We start from the raw sequence: 26,594 nt of genomic DNA on the forward strand, positions 1-26,594 counted from the left end.
CAGTGAGTGTATGGGTATATGAGTGTATGTGAAAGTAACTGTACGACTCCATTTTGTGAGCCTCAGCATCTTCCCTGTGTTCTGGTGTGGCCCAGTGTTCAGGGATTGCTGGGAGACTTGTGTGGGAAGCCCCAAAATTTTTCTGGGTGGGTAGTGTTGTTTGCTCAGGGGTGTTTGTTTCTGCTGCCTGTGCCTGTTTTGCTGTGGACTCTCTGTGTTTCGGACGGCTTGGCCTTTTTGAAGTGGTGTTTTTTTGGATTTTGTTTTTTGCCATGACTGTGTGGATTGCCTTGCTGGTTTGTGGCACATGACTTCCTGCCCCCCTTCTTTTCTAGGTGGGGAGTTGCATGCGTCTTGCAGAGTGTGTTTTTGGAGGACTGTTTGGGTCTGTTTCTGTGGTTTGGATTGTGTTTGGAGGCTGTCTGCTCCCCCCGTTTTTTTGTCTTTAGGAGGGCAGCTTTTCTGGGCGCGCAACCAGCAGTATTCCAGTGTTTGTTTTTTAGACCAGGCTCTCCCTTGCCTGGAGGGTGGACTCTGCTGGCTTGGAGGTGTGGATTCGGCCTGTCCAAGGGGATTCTGGGTGCAGCCGCGTCTGCTTCCTCCCTGGCCACAGGGACTGGACTTCAGTTAACTTGCTCCTTATATAAGTTCCTATTGGTTGTTGCATATGTTGTTGTGATAGGTTTTTGGGAGCTGATCTTTCCATTGGTTGCTGGTTCCAGGGCTGGGGCTGTGATTGATTGGTGGATAGGGCTGAGAATCTGATTGGTTGCTGGTTTCTAGGACTGGGGCTGTGATTGGTGGTCAGAATTAGGGGTATGAATGGGGATTAGGGCTGGGTCTTCCATTAGTTGTTTGAATCAGGGTTAGAAATTGGATTAGTTAGGGTTAGGACCAGGTTCCTATTGGCCAGTAGGGCTACTTAAGCCTAGGACTCACGGCATCTCAGCTCGGGCGTCGAGACAAAGGGCGGAGAGGACAACGGCAGTTGCCTGTTTGGGGCTGTTCGAGACAGGTAGGGACTAGGTACTTGGGCCACAAATGCTGCCCAATTCACTATGGACCAGGATTGATTTCAGTCCCTACACATCCATCAACATGCAAACACATTATCTGCAAAGACATCCAACCCATGCATCAAAACTGACGACAGACAGAGTGCAATGTCCCATCATCCAACACAATACCCCTTATACAACACATATACACATATCCTCCACAACTGTCAAACGCCTTCATTCTCACAACAAACACTACTCTGTCCACTCCCACTAACACAACCTGCCATCACCCACACAACACAAAACTGCACTATACATTTCCCTCAGCCTTCCAGATACACACTCCCTATTCATACTAACCAAAAACACTATCCTCTATTTGCTCTACAAAGACTACCTTTCATCATAACAATGCCCAAACCCAGCCTTCCAACATACCATCTACAAACACCCTTCCCCTCTCTTCACCAAGTACACTCAATCATACAATCCCCACATTTCACTCCATCACACATATTACCTTTTACAGTCATCACAACTAACACTAACTCCCCTGACACACATCTATCGCCTCTTACACACCTCATACATTTATCTCCAAAACACATCAACACCCCATCTAACACTCTAATTCCACTCACCAGCACTAAATCACATACAAATCCCTCACCAAAAACAACTACATCAATATACCCTCTCACTATTCCACAAAAACAATACAGACCACATACATCAGCACATCAAATCAACACAAACTCTCAATATACTTATCGTCACACCCACTCCCACCCTCAGGACTACACAAAGAATACAAGTCCCGTCCTATCTTTACCCCTACTTTCTCACTCTTCACAAACACCTACCATAAGCACCCCAACCCAGCAACTTTCATTCACTCGCCTCTCCTCCATTGCACAATTTAGAGCCTTAAATCATGATCCACATGCTCCTCCACCACCCCTAACCCATAGTCCATCCACACTAAACAGACGCAAACAAAATAAACAACATACCACTCTTAACAACCTTGCATCCCCTTCTCTATTGCATAATAAGTCTACCCTACAAAAAACAGTACACTCTTCATGTCTCTCTCAGCCACCTAGCCCACCACCCACACACACAGACCAAACAAAATGCCTCCTTAACCTGCTGGAAGAGGAACACTATATTGAAAAGTAAGACTATGGTGAGCCTCACACAGTTATCACAACTAACAACACTCCTGCTTCAAGCTCATATCATACTAGTAACCCTTCTCCTAAACAAAGCAACACTACGACTAACACAGCTTTTCTAAACTGCCAGCTCATAAATGCTCGATCACTCTAAAAAAACAAGCACCACATTTACGACCTGCTCACAGACACACAACCTGACTTACTATTCATAACGGAATCCTGGTTGGGAGATGACATGGCCCCAATTTTGCATGAAGCCCTTCCTCCGGGCTATCAAACCATCACCACAAAACCGTATAGGCAAGAGAAGAGGTGGACTAGCTATTATTTTCAAACAGGCAATAAACCTCCGAAAAACAGAAAACATTTCCATACAAGGTTGTGAAGCCCTCCTCACCAGATGCCACCCTACTCCAACTTCCTCCTGTAACTTTCTCCTCCTTTACAGACCTCCACCTAACAACTCCACATTCCCAGATGCCTTTCTAGATACATGCTCAAACCTTATTACACTATACTCCAACCTATTTATTCTTGGGGATCTAAACATTTGGTTTGACAAACCCAATATGCCCCACCCAAAAGCTATCACCACTGACCTAGTCGCATTGAACCTACATCAGATTGTACACAATCCCACACACATCGGAAGACACATCCTAGATATCATTTTTGCTAAGCCTGAACTAGTTACCGTTCATAGCATCACGCTAATCACTTGGTCAGACCACCATTTGATAACTTTCCGACATAAAACTCCACAAATCAACACTCCCACAACTACTTACATACATGCACCTATCGGCCAAGGAGCAAACTCAATTTGGATGACTTAGAAACACAACTAACAGCTAACACAGATCTAGATACAATTAATTCTGTGCCACAACTTTAGGAGTGGCTACAGGAAGCTTTTGATACCCTAATACCACTCAGAAAAACTAAACATGACAAAAGAAAACCAAGACCTTGGAGAGACACAAAACCTAAAAAGATAAAGCAACAAATCAGAAAGTTGCAGCAGACCTGGCTCAAAACAAACAACAGTCAAGACAAACTGCAGCTACACAAACTTAACAGAATATACAAATCATCAATCAAAAAAGCTAAAAAAAAAGGTACTACTCAGACAGAATTCAAAATGCTAAATCTACAACCAAGGAATTTTATAAAATTCTCAATGAATTTCGAAAACCTACATGCATGGAAGGAAGTCTTCCCACTACTCAAGATTTCACAAACAAATTGGCAACTCACTATACAACCAAGGCAGACCCATTGGACTCCTATTTCAAATAGAAGAAAACCATCAGCACCAACCCCTTTCCTAAAATATCCTCTAAGAATAAACCAACCCAACCTCTACAGTCCTTCCAACAAATATCCCAAGGTGAATTGATCGATTTGGTCAAAGCAAGCAGGCCTTCTGGTTGCCCTTCGGACCCTTGTCAACCACAAATCTTCAAGAACATTCTTCTATCTACTTCTGCTGCCACACCTGTAAGAAGAATCATCAACAACTCTTTAACTACAGGAACTTTACCTGTAGACCTGAAAAAGACATACATACGACCACTATTAAAGAAAACAAACCTAGACCCACAAGACCCCAACAACTACAGACCATTCATAAATGGACCTTTCCTGGGCAAATTGATAGAAAGAGCAGCATTCGCCCAGATGTCACAATTCATTGAAGATAATTCTATACTTTCAGATTTCCAAACTGGATTCCACACAGGAAGAGGCACTGAATCGGCACTCATAGCAATCTGGGATGATCTTAATAACACAGTCGACCACAATGGAGTTGCTGCACTACTTCTGTTGGACCTCTCAGCTGCCTTTGATATGGGTGACCATGACACCCTAATTCAAAGACTCCATGAAGCCGGCATACAAAGGACTGCTCTCGACTGGATTACTTCTTATCTTCAAAAAAGATCTAATATCATCTACTCACCCACTTCTTGTCCAAACCCTACCTCACAAAAGCACGGGTCCCCCAAGGATCAATCATCTCACCTTTGTTTTTCAACATCTACATGATATCATTACCAGAACTGATCAATGATTTTCATTTCATATGCTACAACTATGCAGATGACACACAAATGCTAGTTAAATTAGAATGCCCCAAAAACATTGAAAACTCAGAAATCTTCAGTTGCCTCAGAGCCGTCGATAAGTGGATGACATGGAGCCATCTCAAACTAAGTACCTCCAAAACAGAAATACTCATATGTGGTGACTGGAAAAGTTATGACCCTCTATGCGTCTGGCCTGACGATCTCAGACCACCTCCTCAATTATCCAAGGAAGTTAAAAACCTTGGAATCACCATGGATTCCAAGTTAACTATGAATGCCCAAGTGGACAAATTTGCATGAACAAGCTTCGTCACCTTGAAGACTCTATGACGCATCTTCCCCCACCTCGGATTTCCACACAAGGTGCAAGCTACTATCTCGCACTACTATGGATCATCTCGATCTATTATGAAAAAATTACAACATATTCAGAACTCCGCAGCCAGGCTACTATTACATGTAAAGCCCCAAGCCCACATCTCCCCTGCCTTGAGAGCACTGCACTGGTTACCTGTTTCCAGAAAATGCACTTTCAAGCTGTTTGTATCACCCACAAAGCTATACATGGAGCAGGACCGCTTTTTATCAGAAACAAAATAATCAAATACATCCAACAAAGAAACCTCTGCTCAAGATTGGCACCCCGCCTTAGAACACCACCACATAAGATAAAGACTATAGGTGGTACATCCTTCTCAGTTCAAGCAGCCAAACTATGGAATTCATTACCCCCAACTATAAGAGCCACAGATAACTTTCTTGTCTTCAGAAAGCTACTCAAGAATTGTCTCTTTCCTTCATAACCACTATATTCATACAACTATGGACTGCATATGCCTATGTTGATAAATATTTTTTCCGATTATGTGTATATTTCTAGTTATGTATAGTTCTTTAGAAAATATGTATCGCTACTATGTCATAACAATAAAATACATACACACTCTTTAAACCTGTTTGACTAAGTATATTTACCCATGATTCTAACTATGTATTGTATGTACATATATGTGTGCATTTGTGTGTGTATTCATGTGTGTATGTGTTTGTGTGTGTGTATATATATATATGTATATATATATAGATATATGTATGTATACATGCATGTTATTTCTGTACTTGGCATGTTCATGGGTCATTGCATGGCTCCTGGGTGGGTTATCCTAGATATCTATGAATCCCTACTCTAATCTTATCACACTTATCTACCCACCATCATATGTAATGTCTCTATCAATCTATCCTCCATCCCCACTCTGACTCATCCCAAATCCATTCTACTACTTTCATCTCCTAAATAACTCGGCCTAATCTCTTCCCTCCGCTTCCACATCTAACTCACAAAAACTCACTCTACTACCATGACCTCTACAACCCTACTAAATTCACCCTCATTTATCTCACCCTGCTACTATGATCTCCCTAACTCTTCCACAGAATCTTCCCTCCTCCTTCCCCCTTTACTCATCCCAAGCCCCTGGGATGAGTAAATGAGGGATATACTCCCAATGAACACTTCTGGATTTCTTTCCTCCTCCGCCCCTCCATTACTCTTGTCAATCTAACTAACAAACTCTCATATCCACAGCTCAAATTAACTCATAATAATACTAAAACTGAACTCATATTTCCCGATACTAATCCATCACTAATTCTTGTTGGGTTCCGGAGTAGCGTGCTACTCGCCGAAAAGTGATTCAACGCCTCGTCAGGGGTAGTAAGCGCTATATAAATACTATTACAATACAATGAGTCTGCCAATATCTCAGTTAGTGGCATATGGGTTAGTGAGTGGTTGTGTCAGTCACTGTTTGACTGAATGAAAGTCTGTATATCACTACTTGTATGCATCTTTGAATAAGTACGTGAGTAGCTGTGTGTGTATGGGTATACAAGAGTTTGTATCTGCAAATGTGTAGGCGTATGACTGTTTGTGTGGATGATGTCATCAGTGATATCATATGAGATGCCATCAGTGATGTCACAGATCATGTCATGAGTGATATAATATGTGAGGTCATAAGCTGACAAGATCTGACAAGACCATGTCCACTCACCTGAATTCCAGATTCCGCAGGAGCAAAGGGAATAAAACTCTCACCCCTAAACACTATTCTCTCGTATCTGAAATGAACAGGGAACAAGCGAATAGCCTCCGGGGGAAAAAGGATAGAGAACAGGGATTTGGGAAGGGAAGAGAAATAAAACACTGGTTCAAGGAGCATTACTGTTGTTCTAAGAAAGTTGCCTCAGGGCTTGGTGCAGGAATTCTAAGACCAAAACCAAATCAAAAACAAAAGAATTACAAATAACACACAGTCTTTCATCAAATTAAAAATAATTATTATCATTTATTTGGGCAATTACTGAGTCTTTCAGCAAAGTCACAATAATTATTAGTGCTCGATTGCTCAACTATTGAGCACGCTTTTGTAACTCACAACAAAATCGTGAAAAAATCAAACTTATGAATTTGTCTTTTTTTATTTGTTTTCACACAATAGATTTGTTCCAAAACAGTCAGAATAAACGTTTAAGTTCGCATAGATATTGAGCGACGCTTTCATAGAGTTCACTACACTTAATTTCAATGCTGCTTTTAAAAATACTTCTTAAGCTGTCTTTGGAAAATAGTCTTGTATCATGGGTTTCTCAGCATCGATGAATCAATTTCATAATGCACCAAAAGGTCACTAACCTCAAGAAGGCTGAAAACAGGGAGATGAGAGGTGAATTACTCACAAACCGACTGCTCCTGGAATGTTTTGATTACTTGAGGAAGATGGAATACTGCTCGCAAATTCTCTAGCCCCTGGGAAGGAATCCGCTCCAGAGAGGGGAGCTCCGATGAAGCCTCGCACTGAAAAGACAACTCCTGAAAGAACCACAGAACTCCAGCTGAACTGGGAACACCTGCGAGCATAGGAAGACTCGAAGCCAAGCACAGGAAACACCTTGGCAGATCTATTTATAGATTGGTGTGCTGGTGATGAGTCATCAGAAACATGCTGGTGATGAGTGATCAATAATGAGGGATGTGGATGCTGTGCTGATGATGAGTCATCAGACACATGCTGGTGATGAGTCATCAAACACCTCTGATGATTCATATGAAGGAATTAGATGTCTCCATAAACCGCTTGGCACACAGTTCACAAATGGGACAACGCTTGCTTTTATCAATATAAACAAACATGCAATGTAATATTCGGTCTTTAGACGAAGATCATTTTCCTCACAAGAAACAGGGAAGTGCTGTGCTTTAAACACATTAATGACATGTTTCATCTTTTTTCATACATGCTGATTTATTTTGTGAGGGAGCAGCAAGAAAGTGTGTGTGTGAGTGCAAGTCCTAACAAAAGCAGTGCATTCTGGGAGTGTACGTTATATTTAGCTCAGGTAAGTATAACTACGAATTTCTAAGGTTTTTTAAATTCTATTTACTAACTATAGTGCCCCTGTAACCTTTGTTTTTTTCACTGAATTTCTAAGGTTTTGTCTTATATTTCCAAACTATAGTATCCATGCAACCTTTTAATTTTTCAGTGAATTTCTAAGGTTTTTCTACTCTATTTCCAAACTTTAATGTCTCTTTAACCTCTTGGATTGTTATTGAATTTCTAAGGTTTGTTTGTGTATTTCAAAACTATAACTTGTTTATAATGGTTGGGTTTTTTAGGTAATTAACATTTTTGTTCTCATATATACTTAGATATTAACCTCAGATGTCTGGGAAAACAATGTTATAAATCCTTTCATTAAGCTCTCTGCCAAAATGAACTACACAAACCCTGTACAGTGTTGCAAATTGAATTGAAGATGCCCAAACCTTCTTATAAAAGTGCTGTTGATACTCTTTTATACTTTATTCAGTATTTACACAGTTCTGAAGTAGTATTGTAATATTATTATTTGTTTTAATTCATTTTGGAACTGTGGCGCCATCCATAGACCGTGGCAGTTCCATAGAAGCAGAGCGGTGAAGCTCCATGGTTTCCATTCCAATCATGTGACCAGAATGGATCCGCAATTTGAATCTGTAGATTCACAATAAGTTTGTTTTACAAAAGAATTACATTTTGCACTCCAAACTTTCCTATATAAACAGAGGAGTCCACATATTTACAACTCACAAACATATTTTATTTATTTGCAATAGAACACAATCCTTACAATTTTTGTTGAACCGCAACTCCAGTTCAGAACCGCTGAGCCACTCGATGTGAGAAGAGCAATCTGACATTTTATTGTTTACTTCTGAACCACACCTAGTTATGGGTAGAGCCACTCCCCAAAACAGTTATTCTTCTGCTACCTCTTGAGGGAGAAGCATCTCAGCTGTGAATCTGTTGCTACAGAAGTCCCAGAATGGCTGAAGGGAGTGCTCCACCACCACCTGGATAGTCTTAAGATATTTCTAAAGAAAGTTATTCTCAACAGGTGCCTTCTTCATCTAGAAAAGAGAGTGATGTATGGACATTTTTTACCATACCTAGTGGGGGAAGAAAGTTAGCGCAAGAATTGTGAAATGCAAACTTGATGAAAAAAATCTCTCTCGTGGTACATCAAAGAAATAGAGCCACAGAACGTCGAATATGTGGAAACATCCGCTCACAATCCATGAATGGGCATATTAATGAGTGATGATAGAAAAAAAACTGACACATTGCGATGCAGAACCTGGTACATCATCATCTATCCAATCTACTGCTCAGAATGTGAGTATGCCAGCCATATGCACAAAATTAGGTCAAATGGCAACATCCTGCAGCATCTGCCATAACCTTGTAGTTGCAAAGGTTAAAAATGTCAAAACTTCTTTTTGCAGGTCAAAAACTACTGTTGCTCAAAAGAGAATTCTGACTTTTTTCTTCGAACTGGCTGTTATTGTACACCGTTGTGCTTTCATAATGTAAAACTATTGTATTTAAGTTTTTCCCAAGTTTCCAATACATTTTCTGATTTTTTTTTAAACTACAAAAAACGGTTCTTGTTAGCAAAGAGCTGTGCTCGAGTCTTTATTACTCATCAGCATTTCCATACCTGTGTGAGCGCATATATAACTTTTCATTTCCATGTTTAAGTTTATTTATTAGTTTCTGTCTTGGTGTCTCAATCTATCCATACTTGTGTCCCTGGGTGTGTTAGTGTATGTATAAATCTGGTCCTGGGTGTGTCAATATATATGATAGTGTCGACCTGTATGTTTGAATGGAAGTATTACTATATACCTGGATTTGTTCGTTTCTGCATTAGTGTGTGCCTGGCTCTCTCAGTATATGCCTCAGTGTGAATCTCGGTGTGTTAGTGTGTGTATTAATGTGTCTCTAGATATATTAATCTATACATCAGTGTGCATCTCATTGTGTCAGTGTATGCAATCATGTGGGCCTGGGTTTGTCAGTGCATGTATCATTTTGCCTCTGGAATGTGCCAGTGTATACAGTAGTAGCTGTATAGCTGTATCAGTGATTGCATATGTTTGTACACGTGTTAGTGTATGCATGAGTTTCTTCTTGCCTTTGTCAGTGTATGCATCAGTGTGTTCGTGTGTGTGGTAGTTTATACATCAGTGTTCTCTTAGGTGTGTGAATGTCATTCTATCCATCTTTCTCTCCCTGGGTGTCTCAGTGTATACATCAGTGTACATCTGAATGATTCTCTGAATACATCAGTGTCCACTTGGATGCAACACTGCTTGCACCAGTATGTGCCTGGATCAGTCAGTAGATGCATAAATGTATCAGTCTATGTAGGAGAGTGGGTCCGGATGAATCACTGTATACATCAGTGTATTCCTGGCTCTCTCAGTCCATAGATAAGAGAGTATATCTGTGTCCCACTTCATCCATTACTGCATATCTAATTGTCTCAGTATATATGTCAGTATTTCCCTGGATGTGTCAGTGTATGGATCACTGTCACCTAGGTATTATAGTCTATGCATCACAGTGCACCTGGGTGTCTCAGTCAATGCATCTGTTCCACCTGGTTGTCTCAGTGCATGCAACAATGCATGCCAGGGTGTGTCACTCTACTCAGTACGCATCTGGGGATGTTAGTCTATACATCACAGTGTGCATAGGTGTATCAGTGTTCAAATCAGTGTGTGCCTAGGTGTGTCAGTGTATGCATCAGTGCATCCTTGATTGTCATATTGAATCTATCATTGTGATCCTAGGTGTATGGCTTTGTATATTAGTATCTGCATTGGTGAATACATAAGTAACTTTATGACTAATTCGCTAGATATGAGACTGTTTGTATCATTTCCTTATTAGCAATATAAGTACCATATGTTCTAGTACAATGTATATATACCTGGGCATAGGCCTCTACAACCTTTCATCTCACTCACTAGGACTCAGAGCAACATGTTTCATCTTTTAATAAACATCACTCATTTGCATACTCTACATGCATTTAACTTAATGGGTGACTTTCCTTACAACATACAGTATAAACCTACTTAAACACATTTTCTAATGTCAAGTGTACCTAAAAATAAAACTGTGTAATAATACTCACAGTTAGTACCCTAAGCCATATTTAAACCACAATTTATATAAATAAGAATCTATACTGTCAATGTACAAAACAACATAAAGCATTCAGTATATCACATCCTAAATACATCTCTTACTGCAGCCTATGTACTTAAATTCCCCATGTCTACATCAATATACAGATTGTTGTTAATGTCTCTAAATGAGTATAAGGCTCACTTTATACTTGAATTATTTTCTATCTCCTTAACAGTATACATTAGACAGTATGCATATACCTAAACATGCCAAGTGCACTTTTAACACAATAAAAAATAAAAATAAATGTTTTCTCTTCTAGAGACACAGCAAACTCCTCTTCAGCCTGCATACAGTATATCTGACCCCTTCACTTTCTACAGCAAAAAACAATTCAACCAGCTGTCACCCAATCCTTTTTCTTACCTTTTCAACTAATATGCTTCACTCATATTAATGTCTAACTCATAGTGAAATAACCTCTATCATCTCTCAGTAAGTGTGCGACTCTCTGCATGAATTCAACATTGCTTTTATACATACTCATTTCTGTAGACAAACACAAATTTATAGAACTCAATGTAACATTGTTAACCATGAAATTACTCATTAGTGCATTCTCCATACTAGCTTCAGCATACGTGAGGGATCACTTTAATATACTGTAGAAAATGGAAACATCATTGAAACCCCTTATCCAAGTTCAGCTAAATAACTTTCTTATATAATTAATTACTTGTATAATTCCTTTACATACATCACAAACCAAGTATTTATACCTTTTATAGCATTTTATTAACTGACTGCTCACTTTCTGCAACTTAATATTAAATTATTCATACACTAACAATTTTCTAAAATAAAGTACATTTCAATACACATACCTGAAGATTCTTTTTCTTGTGCTCTGTGTTTCTCTTTCAGTATCAGTTAGAATTTCCTCTCACTAAACAAAGTTCATTAAACAAACTACAAGAATGGAGGTCCACTCTCATAGCAATGCAACCAGTAATGGCAATCTTTTCAACTCCCCTTTGAAAGGTTACTCAGGTGCCCATTATGACTTTGGCGGTCTTTTTGGAAGACCACCGTCGCAACAGGTGCCTAAAGACTGCCAGTGTTTGGCAGTCCGAAGACCGCCATATTATGAGTCACCGACTGAACTCCATCCATAAAAAGGCAGAGTTCCGACACCATCGGCCTGACTGACGGTGGCAGAGATGCGGTTCCACCACCAGCAACCGCCACACCCAAGGACTCCGCCTGACATATTACGAGCAGCAGTATGGCACAGTGGTCCTTGCATGGCGGTGTGGTGCTGGTGGATGAATCGCTGACATTTATCCCCTCCTGGACGACCACCTTGACATGGGTGGCTGTGTGGCCCAGGCAGGTAGGTAGACAGACCGAAAGGGGGGGTATGTGAGAAGTGCATGTGTGTGCATACATGTGCGTGACCATGTGTGTGTGTGTGTGTGTGTCGGAATGGGTGTGCATGCGTGCGTGTGTGTATGAGTGTTGAGGGGTGGGGGAGTATCTGTATGCGTGCAGGTCGGGTAGGTGTGTGTGTCTGAAAGTGCTTGGGTGAGTGGGTGTGTGTGTGGACATGTGGCGGTGCATGTGCCAGTAACAAGAATGGGGATTCCTGTCGCCGGGAGCATTACTGCCAGGGTTTTTGTGGCAGTGTGACCCCCGCGAAAAGCCTGGCGGTTTGCTGACCTTATAATACCGCCAGCGGTCTTAGGGCTGCTTCTGGGCTGCAGGAACTCACCACCGGCCCAGCAGTACTGGTGGTGTTGTGGCAGTTTGGCATCGGCCAAACCGCCGAACTCTTAATACGGTGGTCTTTTACGCCAGGACCACACCTCTTAAGACTGCCACACTCGTAATGAGGGCCTGAGTCAGAAAACCAATCACAATATCCCCTTCATTTTAATACAATGTTCTACCACTTCTCATTGGTTTTATAGTTAACCCTTTGCACTGCTCCTGAAAAGTTAGCCAATAAGATGTGAGTTTCACTGGATCCACGGATCCACCCCAGTGCTCAGCACGACCTCCCTGTGTAAATTCAGAGGTGGGTACCTGGATCCACTGGGAAGTTTGGATATTATTTTTGGATCTTATAAAAAATACACATACATATGAACACTTTTTTCAGAACGCAAAATCAAATCATAATATTAAATAATCATTATGAATCATTACTGCCTCTATATACATATATAGTAATACAAAGTCACATTCTAGTCTTTTTCCAGAAATCACTTCTTCCAGACTGTACCTACCCCATTTCAACTGATTCTCATTTCATACCAGCCTCATTCAGATGCAATCATCTCCTGTGTGCTTCTCCAGATTACCTCCAAGATGCTTAATGTGTGGATTGGTGGTCACAATTTTGTGTTTTGGGCCAGAGGGAGTGTAAAAAGAAGTAATATTGACATGGACGTAGGTTTGTCTGAAGTGGATATTACTTGGATTGACCAGAGAGGGTTAAAGTGACATCAATTGCTTCCTTTGTTTGCAACTATTGAGGATTGCCAACATCCAGATCTTATGATTGTACACTGTGGTGGCAATGACCAAGGTGTAGTCACAGAAGTTGGTTTGGAAATCCTAATGAAAGAAACCTTTGGAAAATTAATGCCACTCTTCCCATACACCGCCTTGGTTATTTCAAACATTAGCCAAAGGCAGACGTGGAAGTGGTCAACTCAGCTCTGCCCACAAGTACAGAAATCAAGGAAACAGTTCAATAAAACTGTTTCTGCATTCCTCAGGGATCATAACATGATTTCTATATACCACAACAACTTACGATTTGATATAGAGAGTATATACAGAAATGACGGAGTTCACCTAACAGAGAAAGGCAATAAACATTTCCTGCATATCTTGAGAAACTTTATCTTATATCATGTGTAATAATCACATACACCTTGTAAACTCAAAGGCTATATATATAGGTATATATATATATATATATATATATGTATATATATATATACATATATATATATAAAGATAGATATACATATAACTATATATATATATATACCTAATATATATAGATACATATATCTATATATGTATATATATATATATATATTATTTTTTATATATATATATAAATATATATATAGGCATATATGTCTATATATATAGATATATACATACTTACTGGTGATAGCCAGTAGGTAGTTATAGTGGGGACCAATTTTTCCCATAGACAAAGCTTTTATTGTTTTCCTAATAACTTTGGCCCTGTTTGGCGAATCGTGATGACATTTTCAAAAATGTCTACGCTAATTAGGTCAGGTGCTGTCTGGAAAGTATTGGGGGATTTGGGGGACCACGAACAAGCGGTAGTCCTAAAACTCTTTTTCCCTACACAATGTCTTAGGGGATTTTGCAATATTTGAACGCAACTATAGCCCATACCGCTCTGCGGGATTTCACCAAATTAGACAGAAAGATAAATCTTAGTCCAGAAAATGTATTTTTGTTATTTGGTGCAAATCTGTTCAGTAGTTTCAGAATTTTTAAAGGAAAAATATAGATATCTAGGACGCAGTTCCTTTGCAGATCCGTAGGTAACCACGAGTCAGAAGCTTAATGGAGGAAAAAAAACTCACCTTCTCTCTCACACACCAAACACCTACCACACAAGGCTGAAGGTTGTGCGCAGCATGGGGTTGGGTGTATGTTGAGGGAAGTTGGCCACAGGGTCTCACGCAGGCCAGGCACAACCGCTGAGCACCGCTAAAGGCTGTGCCCGGCGGTGGTTGTATTAATATATGGTATTTATATATTATTTTACATTTAAAAATAATAGAAATTCACAGAAAAATCAAAGGTTACTGGTACGTTATAGTTCGATTTATGTTTTACCCACACAAAACCATAAAAAATCACCATTTAGAGTTATACTTATCTGAAGAAACTATAACTCATGCCAGAAGCACTTTTAGGCTATGAGTTTCTTGACATAAGTATAACTATAACTGCTGGATTTCTGTGGTTTTGTGTGGGTAAAACACAAACCTAACTATAATATCCCTGTAACCTTTGTTTCCTTTGTTTTTTTCAGTAAATATGTGTATCTGTATGTACACTTTATTACTCTGTTAGTATTGTTTAATTTTCGAAGTAATTTTCTAAGCAGTTGCCGACCACCTGACCATGAGTCGCGGACACATAGGGGTCTCCGAACCAAGGGCCAGATGTACCAAACAGTTTTGCCTCTTCTGTGTCTATGGGAAAATGTGTTGTACATATGGCCCCAAAGATTAAGAACAGCTGCTCTATATGCATCAAAAAACATTAAGACCATTGCAGTCATGTGTGCATATATTTAAGCTCTCCCCTCCTGGAATAATTTGTGAAAGTGAGTGCCCTTTAGACACAAAACCACAAAGGGCAGATCACTCTGTTTACCTGTTACTCAACATAGAAACAAAGCCGTGCATCCACCAGAGATCTTCCTGTTTTTGTTCTACTTTACATATCTATGTTTATTAAAGAGAAGGAAACACAGTATTGCTCAGAGAATAATTTCCATCTGGCAGAAAGCACTGGAAAGAGTGACATTTGGGGTGGACTGTGAATGCTGACAGAATTCCCTTTTTAAAATATAAATCTTGCAACACAGAAATGTTGGATAAATACTGCCTGTGCAAGCAAAATTCGTAGTGTGCGCTCATTTTTGTCATTACCGGAAAATCGTGGAACATCTGTTATAAATAAAGGCATGGCTTGCTGTCTCCTTGAAACATGACACTACTCCTAAGTGCAACAACACATGTAATGTATTAAATTGTTTACGGAAAATCCTGACAAATACTGCTTGGAACAAGCAGCCCTAGAGGGAAAATGAAACTATTCTAATTTTTGCTAATATTTCGCAGCATCACCAGTACGCATTTTACTACCTTATTTTATCTGGAATTCATATGTTGTTTAGCCGAGCACTTTGCTGAGAGAAAAAAAAAACACACCAAAACATAACAGCAGCACGGCAGAGTACAAAAACGCGGTTGTTTCCAGATTGCAAGTTTACACGGGTGGAGAAATGGAAGAGAACAAGGAGTTAAGGTATTGGTTTTATGAGTGAGTAAATTGATCCGTGTTAGCAATGTAAGTACTTTCGCCACTTTGATATATTTCATTGAATTTTTTGCTACTCTATTTGTTACTTGTTTGAATATGTAGTCTCACATTCTGTCGATGGGGTCTCTTGTAGTCTCTAGGCTTTTCTAAGACTGTCTCACATAAATACAGAGGCGATGAAAAATCAATAGTTCCCTACTGCTTGTTTTAGCTTTTTACTGTTGTTTCTAAAAATACGTTGTAAAACACAGATGTACTCAGTCGCTTAAGTAATGAAAGCAACATGTGCCGGTTGTAGTAAAATATTTTTAAAGAGTAATGCGTGATCCTGAAAGGATAGCGTTTTCAAAACCCAGCTGCAATTGTTTTGTACTCAAATGTTTGCCACAGCTAATACAGGATGAAAGAAAAAGGGGTCGAGCAGAGCAGGGAGGAGCAGAGCCAAAGGATACATAGTATTACTGATGTAACCTTGGGGATGGAAGAGACTGTGTTTGCCAAGGCAAACTTTGCACTCCGCATTTATACCCAACAAAAACAAATCACACACAGTGAATCCAACCTCTGCTGAACAGAAGAGCACGGGCAACTAGAGGACTCCGACCGCTCAATTATATGCACTTTACAAAAGAGGTAGGCTGATGCGATAAGAGTGTCGATCGATAACTTGAACGTAAAAATGTATTGCATGTACCTTAAGGCCTTATATATTGTGTGGGCGGAAGGCGAAAATTACTGAACCCATCTGAGCGTCCGTATATGGATAAAGATGTTTATAGAACAAAAGAACGCAAATTCATTTACAGAATAATACAAAATAAAATTATTAACACTTTTGAACAGTACGTATGTATAATTTATATGAAAATGAACCAGACATTTTTATCCACAAACATCAAAAGAATATTATCTGATAAGTGTCTTTTTGTAATTTTTATTTGGCCCTCACCACAAGTCTGAAGATTGAAAATAAAAAAAACAGAAGAGGAAACCTATGGGAAGCCGTTCATGTCAAAATTACAGCTCCCCATTTAGGACACCTCCTGAAATGCATAGAGTGCTGCAAAATGAATATGACACACACCAGAATGAATGTACTATGTGTCAAAGTAATTGTGATACCTGGCAGAGTGAATCTGAATTGAACCAAAACAAATATGAAACCTGACAGAGTGAATATGCTACTGAGTGATTAATATGAATAAAACAAACCAAATTGAATAAAAATATACTGAAATATATATAAATCATATTGAAATTAATATGGTCCTCACAGTAATCAATAAAGCAATCACTGAAACAAATACAATAGTCATAAAAAAATTGGACATTTCTTCAAATGATTGATGTATGCCAAGAGAAATATGACATACATTAAAATTAATATGGTAGATTGAAAATAATGTAAAGTACTGAAATGAATATATTATATTCTGAAAAGAAAACAGTACACATTGAAACTAATACAATGTACACCGAAATGAACATTAAACATGTTGCAATTAATTTGAATTGTGTTGAAATGAATATTACCGAGATGGCAATGAATATGAGACATACAGAAATGAATAGATGATTGGAAATGAATATGGCTTGTGCTGTAATTAATGTAATCCCATTGAACTGAAGTTGACATGCCTTCAAATGAGAATGACCAAAGCTGCAATTCACATGACATTTGTTAAAATGAATATGGCACGCCTTGAAGTTAATATGACACATATTCAAATTAATATGATATATGTTAAAATGGATAAGTTGCATCTTAAAATTAATATGACTATGAAATGAATGAATACGAGTAACGTTAAAATGATCATGACATTTATCAAAATGAATATGGCTTGCACTGAAAGTGATATGCTATACATTGACATGATTATGATATATGTTGCAATGGATATGATTCATGTTAAAATTAAGATGTGTTAATATGAATGAAGCATCCATGGAAAGGAATATAACACATGCTGAGATGAATATGACATGCATTAAAACGAATATGAGGTCCGCCAAAATGAATCCAGCATATCTTAAACTGAATATGACCAATGCTGAAATTAAAATGAAACTTGTCAAAATTAATATGTTATGCTTTGAAATTGATATGATACACAGCAAAATAAATTTTGCATATTTTGAAATTAATATGACCTATGTTGAAATGGATTTGACCTGTGTTAAAATTATTATGACAGGTGTTAAGGTGAATATGACATCCATTTAAATGAATGACATTCGTAGAAAGGAATATGGCACTTGTATAAAATGAATATGAGACACTTTGAAATTAATATGACACCTGGTGAAATTAATATGGCCCACATCAAAAGTAATATGGCATTCTGTAACATGAATATGACACTTTTTTAAATGAATATGAAACTGTGAGATAAATGTAGCATGCTTTGAAATGAATTATGCACATGTCGAAATGACCACAAGCCATGTTTAAATGAATATGACTGCTGATTAAATGAATTTGGCTTGCTCTGAACTTATGTTGATTTGCTTTAAAATTAATAATACATATTGAAATTAATGTTACATATTCTCAAAGATATCATATGGACTAAAATTAATTAGCTAAAATTATTATACCACACATATAACAGAATATAAAACAAGGAACCAGCCTTTACTACGCATCCATTACATGCATCCATCTACAACACATGTAAGTATTTCTACATTTATCACATAGTACTTTAACACATAGGTAAGTACTTTTGTAGATAGCATAATTTTGTAAGTGTGTGCACAGGTAAAGGGTGGTGTTGGAAATGGGGTCTCTAGTTGGCAGTATTTTGCATCCTGTCCAAGTATGGGCCCGCACTCTAGTCAGGGAAAGGGAGTCACACAGCTCAGATAACCCCTGCTCACAGCCTTGGTAGCTTAGCATGAGCAGTCAGGCTTATCTCAGAGACAATGTGTATTTGTACATGCACGCACAGTAACACAGTGAAAACACCAGAAAAGTTCTCCACACAGTTTAGAAAAATAGTCAATATTTATCTGAACAAAACAAGTCCAAAACAAAAAAAACACATACACAAGCAAAGACATGAATTTTCAAAGATAAAAGGCCTCATTATGAGTTTGGTGGTTTGTGCACCACCATGTTGCGGTTCAACCACCATCTGCTTGATGATCAGACCACAGTATTACAATGCTAGCAGTCCCATAGAGGAAAGACTGCTGCAGTCCCGCCAGCACCATCAGGCAGCGCAGACCACCACAGTGGCGAGGCAGGCCAAACAGTCCAACGGAGCTAGTGTTTCTGACAGAAATGTATCCCAGGGACAAACAATATTTGAGCCTAGCTGCCAAATGTGTAAGTGCAAGTCAAGAAAGCACATACAACAGCAACATCATGGTCCAGACATCTAGATGATGTAGCTGTAAGGTACACACACACATGGTCAGTCAAATGCAATGAAGCTACCGCAATTGATCACCTTCCATGTGTGGACAAACAAAACTCTAGCTCCCACACCTGAGACGAAAGTACAATACATATCAGGGGACAGATCTACACAATACATGCTGACATTGGCCAACACAAGATGAAATACTTACCCTAGCAAGCATAACACAATACAATGACACCCCAATTGGATCAACACCCACATATCCATACAGTGCACATCTACCCTTGTCTTGGGTGACCAACACTTCCCACAAAATCAGATATTTGAAACAACAGCAAATGGATCAGCAATCAGGATGAAACACACGCATGAAACAGAAGTTACTCAGGAACAACATAAAGGTAGAAAAGTAATGGCAGGACAAATGTGTACCCATCAAAACAACAGTTTTGGTTTATTTAGTTAAAATGTTGAAGAGCAAAGGCCATTTGCCAGCCCATATGAGTCCGTGTACATTACTGTGCCCAAGCTTGGCTCGAAACACTGCCAGGGAACCTCCACTGGAAGGGGCATCAAGTGGGCAAGCAGTCACCTCAGAGCTCATACTTAGGTGTGACATAGTCAGATTTGGGATAGGTGTGTTTGAGTTTGTGAGGAGAGCTTTTTCTTCAGAAGGGTGGGCTTCTTCTTGTGAGGGTAGGGGTGCTTGCAGGGGGACAGTTTGACAGGGGCAGACTTGGATGTGTAAGGGATGGGTTGGGCTGTAGGTGGGGCCTCTTGTGTTTGGGAGGGGGTTTTAAGGTAACAGGGCAAAGGGCCAGGTCAAAAAGGAAACTCTCCTAGGGAAAACAGATGGGGCCATCAGAAGGGGTTGGGTGTTTGGAGGTTGAGGGAATGGTGGGCTTGTCTGTGGTTGTAGATGCCTTGGGTGTGCATGTGTGTGAGGAATCCCTGAGATTGGGTAGTGTTTTTTTGTGTGTGAGAGAGGGCATTTGTGTCTTTGGGGGCTGGGAGGTGGAGGCGCTGGGTGATGAGGGAGTAATGGATGTGTGTGTGTCTTTTGGGGGTATGATGGATGTTGTGGATGTATCTTTGTGTATTGCAGTGGTGTCTGTGGGTATGGTTGATATGTGAAGGTGTTGGGGTGGTGTCTGTGGGTATGGTGGATGCGGTGGATGTGTCTGTGGGTGTTGAGGTGGTGTCTCGGGGTATGGTGTCTGAGGTGTGTGAGACTGTGGGTTGTGAGCTGTTGTCTGGGTGTATGGTGTGTGTGTGTGATGGATGTGTCACTGGGTGTTGTGGTGGTGTCTGTGGGCATGGTGAATGTGGTGTGTGGGTCAGTAGAGGTGTCTGTTGAAATGGTGGCTCAAGTGGTGTCTGTGGGTGAATGTTGAGTGCCTGCATGCTGGTGTGTCTGGTGGATTTTGTGTTGTTGTATGCTGCTTGTGTGTGTTGAGGTTGGTGCATGCGGATGTGTCTGTGTGCTTAGGACAAGTATGGGAATATGGAATTTGGATAGGGAAGAGGGAGGTGGTGGGAGGGAGGATTGGGGATGGATTGCTGTCATCGGTGAGGAGGACAGAGCCTGAAAAGATCTCTGTAGGCCAGATTTGTCACTATGAATGTCTTCAGGAAAGAATTAGTCTTAACTTGGCTTGCCAACCCCTGGATGGCATTCACAATGGCAGTCTGCCCCACAGAACCACATAAGGCTATTGACCTCCTGATACTCCTCAGGAAGGCAATAGCTTTCTCACTCAGAGCAGCAGGAGTAGCAGGGGCTGGCACTGAGGTACCTGGGGCAAAGGAGATGCCCACCCTCTTAGGTGAGTGGGCACGGCCAACTGGGTGGAGAACAACAGAGAGCGTGGTGCTAGTGCTGGGGGTGGCGGACAAGGGTGGTACAGGAACAGGTCCTGATGGTTCCCCAACCACTAGGGAGTGGCCACTGGAGGTAGACTCTGAAGATGATGAGGTTGATCCTGTGTCCTCTGTGGCTCTCCCCTCACCTTCCAGGCCACTGGGTCACTCCGTGTTGGTGGTGTCTTGACTGGATGTACCGTGGCCAGTTGCTTCTCCACTTGGTTATGCCCTGTCTCCTTCGCTCTCCTGGGATGATGCTGCAAATACAAAGGGGAAAACGGTCTCCACATGTTCCTGATCACACTTGAAAAAAAGCTGTAATTTACAAACATTACCATGATGTCAAGTAGGCCCCAGCAACAAACTATTCAAGGTGGCTCCTACATGAACCACACGCATGCATGTCACATGAACTGTCAACAGTTACCCACAGGAAAATTAGGATCTCAGACAACTTCAATTGCATGGGTGAAGTTGTGCAATCACAATAACCATTGAACAAGTAGGAGAGCATATCACCTTCACTGCTTCTGCCTCATGGAGCATACCTGTTACCTGTCATACAATAGTAGGCCAATGCCAAGTCCATTACAACAGATGCGACACAAGGTCATTCAGACATCTATTTGTCACATTCACAATAACACAACAATAGGAAATGATGCTCCAAATCCTGCCATGTTGCTGACAGCAGTACGGTATCCTGAAGAAGGTTACATGGAAATACTCATGTCACACTGGAAACATGTTAACAATGCATACTTCACCATATGTAAATTGTCCTGATGGAGGTAGTACAACTGTTGCTCAGATACACTACATATTTGGCATGGAAACGTACACTGTTGTCAAAATGTGCAAATTGGCAGAGAGATGTGTTGCTAAAATACATAAGACAATGAAACGGCTAGCCCTAGGAAAATCACCACTGCTATATGGCACCCCTTACAATGACATTCTCTGATTGCATCACCAGAAGCCATGAGTCCTTTGTATGTTGGAGAGGCCCAGGGATTTGCAAGCACTTGTAGAAGGCACTCGACATTTTGCCCTATGCGAAGCTACATCACTGTTTCCATTTTGGTCATGCAAACTCAGATGTCCGTGGATTAATGGTTCTACTCAACCACATGTGATTCCAACATACTGCAAATCACTCCATAATGTGTGCCAACAGTCAGGTAACAAATCATTCCCATTTCACATGTGCAGTGCACTTTGCCACTTGATGCACATCAATGGCATGGAAATGGACATTGTGTATAAAAACTCTAGTCCTACCTGTCGTGTCCCTCATTGCTACTGTAGTTGTACATGCCAAATGACATGCAATGACGGGTGAGGGTATGTGTGAGCCAACAAACAATGGTGACACACTCCTGTCTGTGACACCACATAAAATGTAGCCCCATTGAATATGTCCAATTCCAAAGACAGGTTGGCATGCAAATATATGTGAGGGAATACAGTAATCATCCCATGAACACAGGTAGACGAAGCATGAATTAGCAGTGTACACATTTTGTCAAAAGAGAACGGGACACATGCTGGCAGAAGGAATTTCGGCAACAGTGATGGGCCATAAATCATGTCAATGGACATTCCCCACTCACTTACCAAGGAAAAGTTTTGATGACACCTTCACATGTCAGACAAGAGTGAGGTTCCAGCACTCATCACACACGGAAAACAAGTGGCCTCTGGGGAGCAGATGCCAATTTACTCACTTGACCAGACACATGGCTGAGGACAGTGATCCATCACTTCTTTCTTTTTGGACTGTTACACTGAGGAGTAGTGGTCTGTTGTGTAGAATGTAGACCCACTACAACAACAAACCTTCCTTGATTGATCACTGTACAAAGCAATGTGTTGTCCCTAGAGAGCAATTGTTTTATGGATTGTAGTTAGTTGTGTCCCAGGTCCCCGGGCTACTAGACAAGGCACATCAATATGCACCAAATTACATATCTACACAAACAGTTACTCATCTTGTGTGTCACACACGGTCCATCCCCAGTCATCAGGAGGAGATGTCAGAACCTAACTCATTAACTTGGCTATGTGACAGGCAGGAATATGTACTGTACTCAACCCCTTGTGGCTGCTGTGCTCCCTGCAAATGCCCATCAAGATTTGGGTATGCTACTGTCAGAATGCGGGCCCTTAGGGGGGTCATGCTTCGTGGTGTGCCCTGCCCACGTTGGGAGGACAGCCCCAGCTGAACCTCTGCGATCTTCTGGCCCAGCTCCTCAGGTCCTCCCACCTCTTGCAACAGTGGGCGCTTTGCCGACTATGCCCCCCCCCCAGGGTCTGCACCTTCTAGGCGATGGCTCTCCAAATCTTCTTCTTTTGATGGGTGTTTACCTATACAGATGCAAGAGATAAATCAAGCAATTACAAACACAAGTTTCTGCTCACATGGTTGTATCACACACATCAGAAACATCAAGCATAAAATGGGCAATTTGTCAACACATCACAAGTGTGAAGCACACATGTCAATAAGTACAGGGACATGACTACACACTTTTGGATTCATCTGCAGACTAACCCACTACCCTGCTCAAGGGCTACAATGACTAAGCAAGCCTAATGACATCAGGTATTCCATGCTCCAGCAACCTGTACTGTGATGTGAGCCACAATGAAACACCACACACCAATGTGATTTCTGAAGGGTAAACTCCTTAGGCCTGACTGGACAAACACATTTACACTCTGCAACATTGACTCAGTGCATACAGTCCCTACAGGCAACTATCATAGTACAGACTTGAGTGACAATGAAAAGGCTGGCATGGCGGGTAAGGAAAGTGTCTACCCTGTGCATGTGTGGACATGTGGCCTACCAATTGCAGACTCATGAACTTCAGAGTAGATTTCGGTGGGATGTACCTGTAATATAAAACAGTCCTTGTGGCATATGTTTCTAACCTACAGAGACAGCATCCAACATACAAAGCTATGTATTGTACAATGTCAGCTATGTAACAAAGCTACTGAGTCACTTGTCATGGCCTCCGAGAAATCTACACACTGTCTGCACTGTGGGTCTGAAATTTGTACAATAAGCCTGTACAGGACAAATATGACTTCCATGAAAGTGACAACAGAGCTGTGGTAGTTACAGACCTGTCATGAGTCAAAGACACACATTGACAATGATGCAAAATGCACATATGGGCTAGTTCAGAGATTTACCTCAGTAACCATTTCTAATCTAGTCAATGAACTGAGGTATTCAGGGCAAGTTTTGCCACTAGAGCCTCATATTGGCCACCTGAGAGGATGTGCATGTCTACAGGAAGTGGGAACAGTGCCACAGTTGCATAGCCACAGTGACTCTCCCACAGCCTGGACCATCTCTCATATTGGAAGATACATTTGACAGGCCTTGATCTCTGCAGGCTGAGCATATAGAGCCCACATGACACTCACATTTCCATCACTTCCATGCAAGTCAGTACATAATATGGCTTGTGGGACAACCTGAAGGGCACAGTGAGTCATGATATGCATTCCAGACAACAGTTTGGCAAAGCCAGGTGTGGGGTGAAAGATCTGTGTCACAAGACACATTGCTTGCAATATCCTCAATGACTCAGACAAGATGCATATATGGCTCATGCATGTCTAACATTTATAGCCATCATAAACCAAAAAAAAAGTCACTTGATGGCAGTAAAGTTTCCTTGCCTAGCTATGTGCATCTCACAAAAGGAGGATCTAGGGCCCCAAAAAAAAATCACACAATACAATGTGAATGAGCACAACATATAGTACTGGTCTCCAATACTGGCACCATTTACATCTCATTGGTGTCACACAGCCTGCCACAACAGGCACACAAGAAGTCTAACTGCACAAAGGGACACTTTGTAGCCTGAGAGGAGGGAAAGAAGGGTGTTGAACAGAGTCAATTATGAGGTACTTACCTGTTCCTCTGGTGAGCAGTAGAGCGGACCATACAGGGGAAGAAACTTGCTCACAAGTCATTCCAAAGAAAGCAGTGGTCCTTTCACCTGCTGGACGTGGCTTGATTGCTCCCAGAGGCGGCACACAGCAGCTGAAGTGGTGGAGGTGTTGCTGGCAGCAGTATCAGGAGTCAAATGGCTGATTTTGCACAACGTGGGGTACATGTATGCCACATACGTGGTCATCGCCTTCGAAAGACATAGCCATTGGGGAGCTACCACCACAGGCAACTATGTTAGCCTATGGCTGTGTCTGCCGCTGTTTGAAACCACCTACTGTGAAGAAGAGTTCCGCTGCAGGCCGTGGACAGTTCCTGATGTCCAGTGGAGTTTGTCAGGCATCCGCCATTTTGGCAGTTTGAAAGACTGCATATGGCCCTGTTATATGCATCACAAAAACAATATAAGTTTAATATGATCACAAACATCCTCAATCTGTCTTGTTGTGCAGGTCTGACTACACAATCACCAGTGTAGTAGTTTGTAGGACACAGATGGTATATGATGGCGGTGCACGAGTCACCACCGTTGACAGTATTTTTGGGAGTCGGTAAATACAGTCACATTTCGAGGGGAAACTGTGTAGCAGATAGTTGGGTGTCGCCCAAATCCATGTTGTGGACATGTGTTCACAACTATGGGGTCACATTTGACCCTTGTGTGGTTGCCAGCTGTCATATGTTCTGGGTGTTATGTATATCCAGTCAGAAATGCTTTGTCACATGCTATTGTTAGCATGCATCATGTTGCTTTGGACATAGTGACTAATGTTCCAAATCATGGGCCTGATTATGACCCTGGCGGACGGCGGAGGCCGTCCGCCAAGGTACCGCCGCTGAATGACCGCACCGCGGTCAAAAGACCGCGGCGGCCATTTAGACATTTCCTCTGGGCCGGCGGGCGCTCTCCAAAAGAGCGCCCGCCGGCCCAGATGAAATGCCCCTGCAACGAGGACGCCGGCGGGGTGCGACGGGTGCAGTTGCACCCGTCGCGTATTTCAGTGTCTGCTTAGCAGACACTGAAATACTTTGCGGGGCCCTCTTACGGGGGCCCCTGCCGTGCCCATGCCATTGGCATGGGCACGGCAGGGGCCCCCAGGGGCCCCGCGGCACCCCCTACCGCCATCCTGTTCCTGGTGGGCGAACCGCCAGGAACAGGATGGCGGTAGGGGGTGTCAGAATCCCCCATGGCGGCGCAGCAAGCTGCGCCGCCATGGGGGATTCTAAGGGCAGCGGTAAACCGGCCGGAGACCGCCGGTTTGCCTCTTCTGACCGCGGCCGAACCGCCGCGGTCAGAATGCCCTGCGGGGCACCGCCAGCCTGTCGGCGGTGCTCCCGCCGACCCTGGCCCCGGCGGTCTTGTACCGCCGGGGTCAGAATCACCCCCCATGTCTTTTCACACATAGGTACCCTAGGAGGGGGAGGATGCAACAACCTCCTTTCTACCGTCCATTGCCATACCTTCAGACCAAG

At 41.5% G+C, this 26,594-nt stretch overlaps 1 protein-coding gene across 2 annotated transcripts in view; it reads left to right on the plus strand.

The window, feature by feature from the left end:
• Window positions 1–16,394: 16,394 nt before the first annotated feature.
• Window positions 16,395–26,594, plus strand: part of LOC138265531 (cysteinyl leukotriene receptor 1-like) — a 106,231-nt gene continuing 96,031 nt past the window's right edge. The window contains exons 1-2 of one of the 2 annotated variants that reach the window (XR_011199373.1): window positions 16,395–16,544; window positions 16,867–18,377. The gene's annotated coding sequence lies outside the window, so the exon portion shown is untranslated. Of the gene's footprint in view, window positions 16,545–16,866; window positions 18,378–26,594 lie in introns of those variants that run through there. The other variant, XM_069213336.1, reaches the window with a different exon arrangement.

This window comes from Pleurodeles waltl, chromosome 11, assembly GCF_031143425.1.
Source record: "Pleurodeles waltl isolate 20211129_DDA chromosome 11, aPleWal1.hap1.20221129, whole genome shotgun sequence".
NCBI classification, from domain to species: Eukaryota; Metazoa; Chordata; class Amphibia; order Caudata; family Salamandridae; genus Pleurodeles; species Pleurodeles waltl.